A 14,605-nucleotide genomic window follows, 5' to 3' on the forward strand; every position below is an offset into this window, starting at 1 on the left:
TGGGAATTTATCAAAACCAAAACTTGTTGTGGAAATGTTATGTTTTGACACAACTTTCTCAGGCCCATAATGTACATGAAGGAGGCACTCACTTGACCTGTGGGAGACCAAGGTTCACATCCGTGCTCTGCTTGATTCGGAGCCTGGGGGGTCTCATCCCCAGTGAGTCCCATGCTGCCGGGCGATTGGCTGTCCTGGGGTGGGTCTCTTTCTCCTTTTCATGGGAAAAATTTCCACAATGTCTCTATTGTTGTTGCACATCAGAATGAGATCAAATGCTGAAGCATCAACATTTTTTACAAAAACAGAAATGTTTTCATGCCAGCCCTACTGAATAGTATTTCCTGGGCAAATGGACAAATGCAATGGAAAAGGGGCTGGCAATCTCAGTTTGGCAGCAATAACTGGTTGCCTTCATAGAAAATAGGTTGGCCTAGGTTTTTTGGCTTGGGAGTAGCTGGCCATTGATCTGGGGGCCCAGGGGGAGCTTCCCTCTTCCTTTAGACTGGTGCTGTATCTGTCTGTCTGTATGTTAGCCTCCACCAGTACAAAGTTTATGGCACAGTAGCTGTCCTGGTCTCCTCCATGAACGTTACACTGTACAGTCAGTCTGTTTGACAATATGATTATATGGAGCAGGGGGAAAAAAGACTGTCTCTGATGTGGGAAGTATCTCGTCTTTAGGTAGCAACATGTCTCTCCATCTTAGCTTTTAGAAAAGGTGGTAATGATCACACTTGCATTTAAAAGCTCCTTCCGAGCTGTCAGCAGGATTTAAAGCATTTACTGTCAGTCATTAGTAACGCAGGATGAACTGCAGGAAGCAGACACATTGTGCAGCAGCAGCTCGGGAGCCAGGTGGTGGGGAGAGAATGCTCCTGCACCTCCTTCCCTGCCTTTCTTCTTTACGTCCTTCGCATCCTTTGGTGCTCCCTCCCCTTGCAGCCCCCTGACAGCTCCATCGGCCAAGGTCCAGGGGTTTGTCCAAGGTCCATCCTTTGCCGCTCCAGGGGTTTCTGATGAATGAGGGGAGGCCCTATCAGAAGGACTGAGTACGCCATCTCTGCAGTACTGAGCATGGGCACAAAGCAAGCCTACAACTGGAAATCAAGCCATGGTCTCCTGGGTGGCACTGAAGAGAGTCCCTCAGGCACTGGGCTGGCTGACTGTCGGTTTTGCCTGTATGCAGTGTTGCGGTAGCTGTGTCGGTCCCAGGATATTAGAGCGACAAGGTGGGTGAGCTGGAGTACTTGTGGCACCTTAGAGACTAACAAATTTATTTGAGCATAAGCTTTTGTGGGCTAAACCCCACTTCATCGGATGCATGCAGTGGAAAATACAGTAGGAAGATAGATAGATAGATATAGATATAGATATATATAGATATATATATATATATACACACAGAGAACATGAAACAATGGTTCTGTTGGTGAGAGAGACAAGCTTTTGGGCTGCATGGAGCGCTTCTTCAGGTTTGGGAAAGGCGCCTCGAGTGCCACAGCTCAATATAAGGTGGAACAGACTGTTTAGCGTAAGTGGTTAACCGCAGGCACTGACTTTTCCGTTTGCCGGTGCGAGCAGCGGGCGAGGCCTTGGGGAAGAGGCAGGGTGGGGGCTTGGGGCGAAGCATGGCTGAGGCCTCGGGGGGAAGAGGCCGAGTAGGGTCGAGGCCTCGGGGTGGAGCACCCCTTTTTTTTCAGTCGGCACTTCTGGGTAACGTTGCAAGGGACTGTTAAAAGTGAAGTGGCCTGTTACCACCTCTCCAGTCCATGAACACTATTTAAAAAAAAAAAAAAGACGACTTTTTTATTAATGGCAAAATCGAAGCCTCCAGGACAAGCCACGTGCCTGAACAGTGGCTGTCGGCAGCCCCTGGAGGGGTGAGGAGCTGGGCTACGTTTGCTGAGCAGCATGGAGTAACTCTGCTCTGCAGCCAGGTCTTTTTTCACCTCTTGAGTCCCTGCACTTGGATACTCCCTCTCTACTGGGGACAGGCCTAGTCAGTGGCTGTTGGTACTGGGAGCCATGGCAGGTTGGGAGCCATGTATTGTTGTGGCCCTGGTTCTTCCTCTCTCTTGAAGGGATTAGAAGCCAAGGGAGCAGTAGACACTCAAACCTCGGAGGTCCGTTTGCTCTTAAGAGATGGGCACCCTGTCCGTTCCTGTACCACACAGCCATGCGCACCCCAATAACCCTACTCCCAAAAGGGGAGAACCCTGCCTTTGGTCACAGGAGCCACTTCCTGGCAGCGGTCAAAGTGAAAGGAGGGGAGAGTGAGTAGCTGGCCAGCTCTGGAAAAAGGAAACCCCTTCTCCCAGAGCTAGGGGCACCCACACCCCATGACCACAACACACAAGCCTGTAGGTACTACAGCAAGAGTTGCCGTTCGTCGACACACAGGTGAAGAGTGGCTAGACCCTGCATTCTGCAAACCAGGGTCTATCTCCATATCTTCCATCATCGCAGTCAGAAGTGGCTTGCTAATACCAACTCAAATGGGGAGCAAGTCTGGGGAAGCATTCAGAGTCGGGTAAGGGCAGACTGGCATCATGTGACACACCTAAAATGTGCTTTGTAAATGAGATTATTCAACTTCATGCTGCTTGCATGAAGGGCTGTGGTGAGACAAGGCTGGAGGCAGCTGCAAATTGTGATGTCTCCATGTTCAGGAACATTGAGAAAACTGTTATTAAATGACACGCCTTGAACATGCAACTCTCTGATGGAAGATCAGTGCTGCTTTGGCTGCACAGTGACTGCAGGACTGGGCCTAAGTGCAATGCTACTGACGAGGTGCATCCATTTTCTACTCTAGAGCAGTGCTACTCAAAGTGATGGTCCGTGGACCAGTGCTGCTCCGCGAGCCATCGGCTGCCGGTCTGCACGCACATTGGAAAAAAAATTGCCAGTCCCCCACATCAGATAGCTTGAGAAGCACTGCCCTAGAGGATGTTATTAGTCTAGTGTGGGTCATTGCAAGATTCTCTTCCTCAATACTTGTGTTATAGTTTATAATGTTGAAGCACAAATGCAGATCTGCAATGGAGAGCCTGGACAAAAGCTCAGACGTGTCAGGCTGGCTCCCTGTGATGGCTGGGAGAATCATTTTTGAGGCTGCAGAGCAAGAACTGGTTTGTGATGTCTTGGACTGAGCTCTTGTTGGTGTTTACACTGGGTTGTCTGGGCATGAATGTGTGCTGAGAGTCCCGGGAGAGAGCATAACGACCTGTCATTTTCCTATCACTCTGCTAGACTTCTCTCATGGTGAGGGCTGCTCTGAGTCTCAGAGCCTCTGCTCTGATTCATGGCATTGGTATCATGGCACTGGCGTCGCAACATGTCATCCCCTGGATAATAACGAACCATAAACATCTAAGACTAAGTGCTCTGTGTAAACCTGTCTGATACGCTATCTCTCTCACCCATTCCCCCCAACTCCTTTATACATGGCGCTTGCTTGTTAAAATGTAAATCAGAAAAAGAGAGATTTTGGGATGGGGGGGGCAGAGAGAGCACGTAGTGTGGGGAAAGAAGAGTACAACAGGGAAAAGGTGGGGAAGGAGCCGATGTGCGCTCCTCTGATGAAAGAAAGAGAAGTGAAAGTTGGAAGTTATAACAAGAGACACATGCCATCTTTTCAGCAAGGTATTGAAGCATGGGCATAACTTCAAGTGTGCAAGTCATTCCATTGGAACCTATAGGTCTAGTACTAGGGTTGCCACCTTTCTAATGGCTGGTAACGGGACCCTCTCTTCCCCCCCAAGATCCCAGCCCTGCTCCACCTCTTCTTCCCCAGATAAAAAAAATGCACACCAGGGCCTGTCAAATGGCACCCAGACACACAAGCTGAAAGCTGGACTATCTGGGTGAAAACCGGATGGGTGGCAACCCTAGGTTAGTCACCTGGGTGAATCACAGTAAACTGCACTTTTAAAGATGCAAAGATGTCTGATGTTACAGTTAATTACAGTGCCCATCTGTTTTATTCCTCTAAATGGCAGGGGGTAAAATAGATGTTCGGTAAGCTTCTCAAGCCCTGCCACCTGTTACATTTTTAAATGCCAAGAAGAGATCTGCCAGGCCGCCCTTTACAGACAGTTCTCAGGTCTGACTTCAGAATAAAGCAGTATCTGATGCAATGCAGTATCTGCATCTCTTAATTTCTTGAGAATGACCATGTTAGACCCCAAAATTGTATTTAAATGATTGTACAATTGTCAAAAGAAAAGGAGTACTGGTGGCACCTTAGAGACTAACAAATTTATTAGAGCATAAGCTTTCGTGAGCTACAGCTCACTTCATCGGATGCATTACAATTGTCAGGAACTAACAGAAGCCCAGAGCCCTGTTCCCTCAGAGCCAGCCCTCTCAAATTAGTAGGTTGAAAAGTGGCAGCCTTGCTAATTACATGGGCTTGAATGTTTTGTTATGCAAGTGGCTGTCCCACAAATGTCCTCGTCAAAGGCCAGCTCATCTCCTCAGGGAGACCATGTCACTGTCAGGCACTGGGCTATGCCTGTTGTTAATGCCTCACTCAAGTCTGGGAACATCCACAGCTGGTGAAAATGGCAATTGTCATCTTTACTAAAGAGGTCTTCCCTTCCCTTATATCTCTAGTTCCCCGGGGCAGATCAGCAATGGATGTGAACTGTCATACTGTTGTATTGACTGCAATGAAATCATGCCAAGTTACTTTCTGCTGCTTATTTGACATAAGCCTCTTGAATAGCATCCTACTTATTATGTCTGTTTAGGCAAAGTCTCATCTGCCTCTGCAGTAGTTTTCTTCTGGGTTCCATGCCTGACCTTTCTCCAGCACTTACTTAGCTTCTTGGCTGCATTAAATTGCTGATCTGAATACTGAATTTTATGCAGATAAGCAACTTGGTTTGCACAAGCTTTCTCCAGCAGCAGCCTCTCCATACTGCTCTGGTGCTGACATGATGGTTGTGAAATAATCCGTCTGGAATGGTCTGCTGGTTGCATCAAGCCAAGTTAAATTTTTGCCTCCCCAAAGCTTTTTTGATCAGCTTATAATAAAAACCTAGAACAAAGTCAGCCAGAAGTGGCTTTTCATGATTTGTTTTGAATGCAGTTCCAGTCCATGGCGAGCAGTGAAGCTGACAAGATCCATGCCCACTTGGCATGTGGACAGGACTACTGACTTGCTTTAGGTTTGAATCTGGTCTGATACAAGCAGGAGGGGAAGGGTTTTGTTTAGCTTGCCTGTGACAAAGATTGCGCTCCAGTGGCTTTTGGCAGGCTGCTGTTCTGTGCTCTGTATGGTGTACAAAGCCATTGTCTCAGCCAGGGCTTAGATTCCGTTTAATAAAATCAGCTTTTATATGAAACATGACTTGATTTCTTATCCCACACCCAGCTTTAAATGGGGATTAAACCCCTGGGAAGAACAGGAAAATACCCTTCTTTCCCCTAAAAACAACAAGGAGTCCGGTGGTACCTTAAAGACTAACAGATTTATTTGGGCATAAGCTTTCGTGGGTAAAAAACCATCAAGAAGTGCGTTTTTTACCCACAAAAGCTTATGCTCAAATAAATCTGTCAGTCTTTAAGGTGCCACCGGACTCCTTGTTGTTTTTGCGGATACAGACTAACAGGGCTACCTCTCTGATACTTGGCTTCTTTCCCAAGAGATTTATTTTTCTCCATACATTCATCCAAATCTCTGTCAATTCCCATGCTGGATACTCTAGTCTTTGTCTCATGGTCTTTCAAACTTCCCTTTTTTAAGCAACTAAAGTTGGTCTTCACCACTTCACTGGTGAAGTTAATTGCAGAAAGCAAAACATGCTGAAGGTACTTGTGTGGTGTAGTGTGAGACTTAAGGAGCGCAGGGAATGAAGCTACTGCATGCAACTTCGTGATTGCCCCTGCCATCACAAGTTTGAAAATATTCTTGGATTTTGACTGTTTATTCTTCTCTATCTTAGTTTCCTATCAAGTTTCAAACGTCATAAAATATGTTCACCATATGGGCTAACTCCCCATGTTACGACATCATGAGTCAGGCTCCCCAAAAGTCGTGAGGTTAGCTTGAAAACCAGGAGGTTTTTTAATAACAAATGTAGGTTTTTTTACATTTGCCTTCTGGTTGTTGAGCCTTCAAAGTACAGTTGGGTCATGTTTTCAAGCTTTTACCCACAATCATGAAGGCTAACCTTTTTCTTTTTAAATGACCACTGAGATGTTCATGTAACTGGCTTAAGAGGCTGGGGCTCCAAGTGAAATATCCAATATTGTGAGTGAGGATAAAGTCCCAAGCACTGGCAATGCTGTGTTTGTAAACGTTCACTTCCGTTCACAAGAGCAGAAGCTATAAGATTTTGTAGATACAATCTTCCACAGACACTAGTCAGGGAATACAGAGTGCCATCTGCAAAACAGATTAGCCCTGGCTTCCTCAGAGTTTGTGCATGTTTCGATTTGCCTCTTGATTTCACAACCTCTCTAAACTAAAATAAAATAACGAGGAGCCTGGTGTGCCACTAGGCCAGTGGTACGAGGTCAATAAACACTGGTTCCATGTTAAAAAGCCAAGGAATTTTGTCTGATCTCAAGCTTTTCAGCTTGGCTGGATGCAATGACTTCTTTTTTGGGTGTGGTCTTCCTTGGGATAATTTTTTTATGAAAAAAATCTCTTGAGATTTTATATATAATATACGATTATGAGGACACTAAAAATTTAGCACAAAGCCTCTCTTCTTATCCGACTCATAGGAATCCAAAAAATTGTCAGATTTAAAACTTTCTTTCAGATGTGTCTGACTTTGTGATATGAAAACAAGCATGCCAGAGTCTTAGTCATTCCCTCCAAAATGCGCTCCAGACAGTCTCCTCTTGCAAAAAATCCACTTGGAGAAAAAGGTAACTTGTCTAGTTCTAAATTTATACAGTGAGCAATGTACAAATGATGACTGTATATAAAATAGCACTTTCTCACCTAATGAATCTATATGACTTCCTGCAGAAGAGTAAATTTCCTCTAGGGTTGAGGAAGGAAAACCGGTCATTGACATGGAATCAAGACTTCAGCAGCAGAGAGTAAAGCCAACTCTTAAAATATGGAAACTTCAATTCTGACTAAATTGTCGTGTATCAGAATAGGGGAGTAGTTTGTGAGCCTTCTAGTGGTGCTCACTGTGTTCTGTTTTTTGGAAGCCACAAGAAACCAGGCAGAGCAGCGGTGTGTGTGTGTGTGTGTGTGTGTGTGTGTGTGTGTTGCTAGACCTGACACATTTGTGCATATTTAGTACACAAGGTTATGTGTGACCCTAGTGTGCTTGGGCAGTTTCTGCATATTGTTTTCTTATGTAAAGAGCAAAGGTCTCGCAATGTGCCACACCATTACATTATCCTGTCTTGCATTCTGACAAATAGGGCGTTAAAACTTCAGTCCTTCCCGCTGCCCTAATCTTCCTCCTGCACCTCTGACTTGCTCCCTTCTCTCCGTTCCGTTTAAGAGAATTGCCATTGTGGAGGATGCTTGGGATAATACGAAATGTCTCCATTAAAGCCAATTCATTACTCACGTGCTACAACCAGCTAAATATTGTATAGTACTGTTGTCAGAAGCAGGAGTGTACTTGTCTACCACAGATTTTAGTTATGGTCACCACTTATGTTTTCTAGAGCAGTCTAAGAATTGAAATATTTTTTTCCTCTTCTTGGTCCTACTGAAATCTCTGTAAGGGGTTTTTTGTTTGTTTGTTTGTTTTTGTGCTCAAGGTTTGGATCTGAGTTGCTACTAAATAAAAACTGCATAGCGGGAGGGAAGACGATCTTGTGACTAAAGAATGGGGAATGAAAAGATTTGGGTTCTCTTTTAAATAGATTTCCTAAGGGACTTTAGGCAAATCACTGTCTTTTTGTCTCATCCTGCTCCCTAGATCTGTGCTTGGAGGAACACTCCTTTCATGCATCTCCTCCTGCCCCATTGCTGCAGGAAAATGGTGGGGAGGGATGTGGGTGTAGATTGTCCCTCCTTCAGTCCTGGGAAGAATTCCCAGAGGCCTGTTACCTCTTCCATGAATGGCCCCACCCCAGGAACAGGTATCACCAGGGGGAATCTCTGGCATTGGGGCACTGAAGCTGAGAGGGTTCTGCTGCAATTCAGAGCCTGGATGGCCCTGACCTCCCATTGTTTCCCTAGTTGGAGTGTTAGTCCCTGTGTCTTTTCTGTGGGGAGGGTCAAGCCCTAACTGGACGACCGTCAGGATTGTCAGACTTCCTCTCCCAGAGCCCCCTGCTGTGGGTCATTCAGTGCGAGGGGGTAATCTAGCCCTCTCTTCTCCCATCTGTCCACACAGGTTTCAGTTTTAATTAATCTCAAAATCTTCAGATGGAAAGATCTGTTGGAATCTAAGCAGCCCAGATCCAAAGACAGTGACTCAATCAAATCTGGCCTGAAAGGGTGTTCTGGTTTTCAGCATTTCCATGAGCAATTGGGCTCTGAAAGTGGAATGTTCCCCCCACAGCTGGACTCCATTGAGCCACTACCTTAAAAGCCATGGTTCTTACGCTCTTCAAGTCTTCCATTTGATCAATACTTTCTCTATGACTGCAGATGTTACCAGGAATTATAAACTATCGATTAATCTGAACTGTTTTTTTTTTACAGCTGTGTATAATTTTAATGGAAACCTTGACTTCCCATTATAGACAGATTATTTTGTAATGAGGCATGCTGTTTTGTCTGAATCATAAATCCTAGCGGGTTTTTGAAGAGACAAATATGTAACTAAAGATACATATCTCTTAATGGCCATTAGTCCCTCTCCCCACCCCCACCCCAATCTCTCACGGACTGTCCATACCAGGTATATAACTCTTTATTGTCAGTATTGATGAGAGCAGTATGTGTAATAAACTCGGCTATAATTTTTTTAAGCAGGCAATGACCTGATAATGGATTTATTTTCTTTGCAGTTTGCGTTCTGCCTTGAGCTATTCATCAAAGAGAAAAGCACTTCAGTCACATGGCTGGAAATGCGCTCAGTAAGCCATGAAAATCAACATGTTTAATTTATGCAAACCAACTTTTTTAACCACTTATTGCCCTTTATCCAAAGGGCCACAAAGTGTTTGATATAGATAGAGCTCTTCACAGACGGTGGCGCAGTGATTCTCATCCTGCAAAAGAGTCCTATAATTAAGATCCTTCAAGTTTTGAATGTTTGAATCCAGAACTGAATGGGTAGCAACTTCACATTTGTTAAAGTTGATGCTTGATTATGACTGTTTTTACAGGCTGCCCTTTTTTTTCTGGTGAATTCCTATCATACTAAAATCCAGCCGTGGAAAGTACCGCCTTCACTGCATTCTTAGTGGATTGTTTTGGGGCGGGGATGGGGAGCTTAACAAGCAGTCCTCTGACCCTTCAAAAGTACCTCATCTGTTTGTCCATCCTACTTACCACTTTAAACCAATGTCATGTAACCTCACCACCTGGGGTTGAGAGTAGCAGCTGTGTTAGTCTGTATTCGCAAAAAGAAAAGGAGGACTTGTAGCACCTTAGAGACTAACAAATTTATTTGAGCATAAGCTTTCGTGAGCTACAGCTCACTTCATTGGATGCATTAAAATCTAATAAAATGCATCCGATGAATTGAGCTGTAGCTCACGAAAACTTATGCTCAAATAAATTTGTTAGTCTCTAAGGTGCCACAAGTACTCCTTTTCTTTTTGCACCTGGGGTTGGAAGCTTTGCAAGACCAAAGTGTTGCTGGCAGGGGCACTATATTAAAATTATAAAGGAGAGCTACAAATCTTTGCAAATAAACTAAAGGAGCATGTCAATTGTAATGAGAGCACAAACCTTGCATGTACACTTTTAAAGTTGAGAACATGCATAAGTGTTTCATTACTTACTGCTATGAGTCCAGTTACTTTCTGGACAGATCAATATGCAGCTTAATTAGATGCATATGAGTCAGATAATATGTACTGTAGATACGTGGTTCCATTTGCTAATGGTTTAAAGTATGAAAGTTATTTGTTAGAACTACTTTGTTCTTTAAAGGAGGGAGGGTAGGTGGTAATGTGTAATTACAACAAAAAGTAGTAGTTTTAAAGCTGTCAGTCTGAACATAATAAGGCAGTGGGATTAGAGTGATTGCTTCTGCTGATAGCTCTTGGGCAGGCTGATCCAACTTCAACTGTTCTTTAATAGCTTGCAAGCTTTTGCTTGAGTCCCATGTTGATAGAAGTGATTCATCTAATCTAAAACTTCCCTGTGAATAACCTTTATAAAGGGGTACAGTTAAGGCCTGATCCTTAGCGGTTCTGAGCATCAGGAGCTCTCATGGGCACCAGTGGCATTTGTTGGTGCTCAGCAGGTCTCTGGAACAGACTCTTAAGGCTGTGTAGTGCACTACTCAGAAATAATTTGGCCAAAACATACATGTCACTGACCAGAGTGGATTATAGAGGATTTTTTTCATTCCCTTTCTGATGATTCTTAGGCTATTCCTTAACTCCAGGCCATGAACTTTCTGCATCCAATACGCCGGTTAAACTTACAATCGACATCTGTGTGTATAACTCCTTGGGCTGCAAATATGCTTATTTCCTGTTACTTAAACCAAAAGCCACAGTTTTTATCCAGTGTTTTAGTGTGGTAACAATCAGTGAGTGCAAGGAATAGACTCAGCCTGGAAAAAGGGCAAAATTCTCTCAGATCCACATGGTGAATTTTAATTTAAATATGTTGCTTTCCCTCTCTGTACAGCATTCATGTTGAGTCAATGAGAGATCTGCACACTTGCAGAATGTCTGAGCTGAGATCTGAGACACATGAGAGAGGGAAAGCCACCTGCCTTTATAAATGAATAGGAATGAAACATACTGTGTCCCTTTTAGATTTCTTAGCTATTTCCTACTTCTCTTCATTACAGTTCTGTGGCTGCACAACCTTCCTTTATTGTGATGTTTCCTTGAATCAGAATTAAAAACAAAGTAGAAAGAGAACCTGGTGATCAAACTTGGTGCAATGTCTCGAATAACAAACTACCTGACGCATAGCTAAGAACCCATGTCCCATGACTATCCTTGTACCTATGTGACTTGGGCCATCGCTTCTCCCCTGACTTTGCCTGAGGGGTGGATGGGCAGATTGGTGGGCATATTTTGGGGTGGGGGTAGAATGAGGATTGTCTGTGTCTGTCTCCTTTTTAAAAGGTCATGGCTCAAGTGGGGTGGTCACCATGCTCTGGCCCTATAAAAGAGCTGCAGGGCCAGAAGGCAGGGGAGTCTCACTCTAGCCTTGGAGTGGGAAGGGCGAGCTGCCTGAAAGGAAGATACCAGAGGTAGAACAGTGTTGGGCAAAAGAGCAAGAAGAGCTGGGATGCTCCAGCTTGGCAACTCCCCAGGCTGAGGTCTTGCTAAAGGCCTACACGGGTAGTGGGGCTGCAGAGGTGCAGCCCGGGGACAGGCAGAGGCAGCTGGTCCAACCCCTTTGCCAGTGATGAGTGGCCATGACAGAATGCAATCTGCCCCAAGGAAAGGGGGCTGGACGATGACTGGCAGTAGCCACTGAGGCAAGGTGGGTTTAGTGGGTTGGGGTTTCCCTGGGAGGGGAGACCCAGGGTAAGGGGGTACTGCTGGGGGCAGAACCCCGAGGTAAAGGGGCTCCGGGGTTTGGGAGGGACATGCAGGCCCTAAGGCAGGTGAGACACCGGCCTGCAGAGGGCGCTCCAGGCTGGACAAGAGCTAATTCCCAAGATGACTAGGAGGAGGCGCCGCACCGGTTAGTCTTCGACCTCGCTACAGGCCCGAATATTAACTCTTTACCATGATTATTTATACTAGGATAATTAACTGTCCTCCACTTTTGTTTTCCTCTTGCAGTGCAGGATATAATTTAAACTTCAACAACCTATTGATAGGTATTTCTAGATTCACTATGATTGCGGTGTCTTCCTTTGAAGTCTTCAACCAGAAGGAGATTGTAGTGGGTGTGCAAGAGTGCTCATGAAGCAAGTGTGCTCATGAAGCAAGACCTGTGTCTTGATGCTGCAAAATCTGTTAAAGTATCTGAATTCAAGGCAACCCAAATTTTCTCATTTCACTGTATTAGCTATTGAAGAGGATTTTCCAAATAACAAAATAATTGAGAACATTTAGTGTTGTGCATTTAATTAAAACATTGTGTGTGCGTGATGGAAAGTTTGGCACATGTGAGAGTCTGAAACTAGGTTCAGATGAAGTTTCTGAAAGATCTAGATCAGCTTCATTTCATACAGAACCTTTCACACAAACTATCCAACCCAGGTTTTACCAAGTTAGTAATTGCAGGAGAGAAAGAAATTAAGAGACAGCAGCAAAAGGAGCTTTTAGATGGGACTTGAAGGGAGGTGAAGAGCCAGTGAGGGAGGAAACCTTTAATAGATTTGAAAGAAAGGTTTGAAAAAAAATCTGACCTGACAAGCTGTATGCTCTGCTCTAGTCCAGTGACATCAGAGCCGAGACAGTAAGCCTCCTCATTGATCACAAAGAGACATCTCATATGGAAACAATAGCATCACTACTGGCACCAGACCTTGTTCAAGCCATGCTGGGGCTCCCTACGCTGTACCAAGTCATTCAAGTCTGCAAAAGCCAAGATTCAGTGTATAACCTTACCTCACTGCTATGCTATAAATATCCCTCACTGCGAAGGATAACTGATTAACAGAGGAAGAATAGGTTTCAGAGTAGCAGCCGTCTTAGTCTGTATTCGCAAAAAGAAAAGGAGTACCGGTGGCACCTTAGAGACTAACAAATTTATTAGAGCATAAGCTTTCGTGAGCTACAGCTCACTTAGGGATCATGGGCAGAAATAGAAGATAGAGTTTTCTTGAGAGAGAGAGAAATTTGCAGTGTGCCCCGGCCAGTTGTGATAATGGTGGAAACATCCTGATACACAAGAGGCTCTAGTTATTGCTAAATTGCTCCCAGTCGACATGAGACACCTCGGACTCCATACCATACGTCTGTGAAGCAAAAGCGGTTGACACTTTACTAGAATGTCCACCTGTCCTGGTCGGCTGTGTCTCCCCCCATGGCTGCAGATCTAGCAGCACAACTAAAATTGGCCCCAACCAACGCGGTTATAGTCACTCATTAAATCCTGCTGAACACTGCAAAGACACTAGGTTAGAATCCAAGCAAGGATCTCCCACTGCTCTCTCAACAATTCAAAGAGTAACCTCTGTGGAAATATGAAGGTTCTGAATCTGTATGTACTTTCAATTGGACAGTGAGGTGAACATGGAAACCCAAGCTTTATTGTAGCAGAGAGCCAGGTAAAACATCTTCTCTTGTTCCACAGCTTCCCAGGTGCAATTACGTTCTAGCTGGAATGCAAACAGGGCAGCCCTTGCTCATGGGTGTGGAGATAGAACTCTAGAAGACAGAGTCGAGCATTGTGGAAGTGAAACTTTCTGTTTTTAAAAGGCAGCCACGTCTACTCAGCAGACAGCACAATAAGCACCTATGTGCAGTTTTAATGATAAGTAGAACATTACTTCTGTTCTGTGTTCATGAAAGATATGTTCTGTTCAGGAACAGTCATGTGACTCATACTTTAGAAGAGAATTTATTGTAGGAGTTATGGTGTTAGAAAGCTATCCCTTTCCCCAAAGGAAAACATCAAAGTATGGCTGTTAATTTTATAAGTCATCAACTGCTTATTTTTCCATACGTAGTAGGCTAGAACCAACCAGGAAACCTGACTAACCTGACCTGAAACTGTTCAGAAGTCTAATGGTCTGATGCATCACAATCCAGCCTTGAAAATTCCTTTTGCTCACATTAAAGTATTTGGAGCTAATGAAGATTACTCAAAAAGATTTAATATGTAGGCACATCTGATTCCTCAGCTTCATTACAACTTAGCAGCAAAGAACATCACTTTTTTGTAATGTACACGTTTAAGTTAAACACCATCAAGCCATGGCAAATTTCAGAAAATCTACATGCACAATTCCATTTCAATTCATAGCGCTGTGAAAAGATAGGATATATAGAGCTGGGAGAACTTTATGACCCACACTTTGTTTGGTGGAAAATGCCAATTCAGTGACAGTAAAACATTGTGAATTTGTTTCAGTTTTGTTGAATTGTTCATTTAGAAAAATAACCAAAAAACAGATGTTTTTGTTTTGACATTTACTAACAAAATGTTACAAATTTTTGGTTCAAAACGACTTCTGAGATTTCCTTTCTGAATTAAAAAAAAATCAAAATGTTAAAAAATGCTCAAAATCTAAATGAAACATTTTGTTCAACCCAGAGTGTTTTATCTGTGATTCACCAGAAATTAAAAAAATAAATTAATTAATTTCCAGTCAGACCTGAAGACTTTTTTTTAAACTTTTCAAAGTTGTCAATGATCTGAAAAATCAGCTAGTTATTCACTCAGCTCTGTTGATATAGTCAGGGCACATATCTACATATCCTGCCTTAACTTGGCATTTTCGAGACTTTCTGCTTTTAAGGTCAGACCTTCACTCTAATTTTAGTAATTTCTCTTTTGTAAAAAAGGAATAGTAAACTGACCTGGTCAGTTAAGCAGTTATCTTCACTAATCTCAGTTAAAGTTTCT

General features: G+C 43.8%; 1 protein-coding gene across 2 annotated transcripts in view; it reads left to right on the forward strand.

Moving 5' to 3' along the window:
- The window catches only part of CORO2B (coronin 2B), a 142,513-nt gene that overhangs the window by 28,647 nt on the left and 99,261 nt on the right, over nt 1-14,605 (forward strand). The window contains exon 1 of one of the 2 annotated variants that reach the window (XM_043493725.1): nt 6,785-6,888. The exons of the other annotated variant lie outside the window; for it this stretch is intronic. The gene's annotated coding sequence lies outside the window, so the exon portion shown is untranslated. Of the gene's footprint in view, nt 1-6,784; nt 6,889-14,605 lie in introns of those variants that run through there. 2 annotated transcript variants of the gene reach the window in all.

This window comes from Dermochelys coriacea, chromosome 10 (genome assembly GCF_009764565.3).
Source record: "Dermochelys coriacea isolate rDerCor1 chromosome 10, rDerCor1.pri.v4, whole genome shotgun sequence".
Taxonomy (NCBI): domain Eukaryota; kingdom Metazoa; phylum Chordata; order Testudines; family Dermochelyidae; genus Dermochelys; species Dermochelys coriacea.